This window comes from Sinocyclocheilus anshuiensis, unplaced genomic scaffold, assembly GCF_001515605.1.
Source record: "Sinocyclocheilus anshuiensis isolate Anshui unplaced genomic scaffold, SAMN03320099.WGS_v1.1 scaffold914, whole genome shotgun sequence".
NCBI lineage: Eukaryota > Metazoa > Chordata > Actinopteri > Cypriniformes > Cyprinidae > Sinocyclocheilus > Sinocyclocheilus anshuiensis.
In genome coordinates this window covers 2204543-2206763 of record NW_015539870.1, presented here as the reverse complement: position 1 = coordinate 2206763, position 2221 = coordinate 2204543, and positions in this window count along the sequence as shown.

Below are 2221 nucleotides of genomic sequence, written 5' to 3'. Positions count from 1 at the left end.
ATGTGGAAAATAATGTGTTTTTTTAACCTTAAACCGCATAAACACATTTCATTACACCAAATACACCAAATAATGTTCTTTTTAGCAGCATCATATGACCCCTTTAACACACTCTGAGGTGTGCATGAGCTCATTTAGAGTGTCTGTAATGAGTCGATTTCGTGTATGAATATAGAAGCCCTATGACTACAACTACTATAATTTGAATAGTTCAGAAATTCTGAAATTATCGTACATTATGGGATTTTTTTCATTATTGATCGTACATCATACAGAGGTCAAAATGATCACAAATACGATAATTATCGTACGTCTGGCAACACTGCAAACCAACGTAAAAAGTTGTATTACCGCCACCTACTGATCTGGAGTGTGGAGTGCACAAACTGTCCTATCGCGAGATTTGTTACAACATCTTGGCAGCACTGTTTTGGCAATCCACATCCAACTCGGACTTCAAATGGTGACCGGAGATGTAACTGTTTTATATGTATGTGCATACATTTTATAAAAAATAATAAAATCGTATTGTAATGTACGGAAAACGGGTCGAATAATCACTTAACCACACAGGGCACTTTGTGAATATAATTTGACATTAAACAAGAAGTCTGTCCTTTTTTTTGTTTTTTTGTATGGGTGCTTGACTAGACGTGTAAAGGACGTCAGTGTACGTCTATTCACAACCTCTTAAAAACTACCTGGGGCACTTAAATTAATTTTTGCAGTATTAACCAAGGTGTAAGCACAATTGCTTTTGCATATTTCATAAGGATTTCATAGAGGGTCATGATGGACTATAAATGCACGTGTAAAAGACGCCACCTACTGGACGTCATCTCACAACCAGGGCTGGATTGGTAATCGGGCATACCGGGCATTTTCCCGGGGGCCCGACAGAAGTTTTTTTTTTTTGCCAAGGACCATCATGCAGGGACAGCGAGCAGCCAGTGTCCCATTGGTTTGTCTCCTATATTGACAGCGTAAACCATCCAATCGCAATGCGCTATAGACGGAGCGATGAAATATTTTGCTCCACCTATATAAAGATCGCTTCACTCCAACTTCTTCTCGTCGGCTTTTCCCACGTTTTCACAGCACCGGGCATTTTCCCGGTGGGCCGACGCACTTAAGGGGCCGACAGAATGTTTTTTTGCCAAAAACCATCACGCAGGGACAGCGAGCAGCCAGTGTCCCATTGGTTTGTCTCCTATATTGACAGCGTAAACCATCCAATCGCAATGCGCTATAGACGGAGCGATGAAATATTTTGCTCCACCTATATAAAGATCGCTTCACTCCAACTTCTTCTCGTCGGCTTTTCCCACGTTTTCACAGCAGATTTATCAAGAACAGGCTTGCTCTGCGGTGAGTGATGCTGGCCAAAGAGCCAGGCAGGAGGAGGAGAGGAGAGTAGTTGAATCTGTAAAGTGCTTGATAGGGACTCGCAACGGAGGCAGACATCTAACCTATCCTAATATGTGTGCGCGCCATGAGTGTAGAATACGTAAACCATAGACTGTATAAAAACAGACGTAAACACTTTTTAATAAAACGTAAATTCGTCCCCCGTGATTTTTTGGCCAAATCAAGTCAAGTGTGTTCATAGAGGTTTCCATAGGCCAATGCGAATAAATCTAGATTTAGATAAAAAAAAAGACACGATATTGTCATGACGTTTTATTGTTATCCAAAACAACTAGATGTGATATCTACATACTACCAGTCAAACGTTTTTGAACAGTAATATTTTTAATGTTTTTTTAAAGTCGCTTCTCACCAAGCCTGCATTTATTTGATCCAAAATACAGCAAAGGCAGTAATATTGTAAAATGTTTTTACTATTTAAAATAACTGCTTTCTATTTAAATATATATTAAATCAAAGCTGCATTTTCAGCATCATTACTCCAGTCTTCAGTGTCACATGATCTTCAGAAATTATTCTAATATTCTGATTTGCTGCTCAAGAAACATTTATTGTTATTATTATTATTATTATTATTATTATTATCAAAATTAAAATGGTTGAGTACATTTTTTCGGGATTCTTTGATGAATAGAAAGATCCAAAGATCAGCATTTATCTGAAATAAAAAGCGTTTGTAACATTATACTATACAATTCAAAAGCTTGGAGTCAGTAGATTTTTTTTTTTTGGCAAAGAAATTATAGAAATTAATACTTTTATTTAGCAAGGATGCTTTAAATTGATCAAAAGT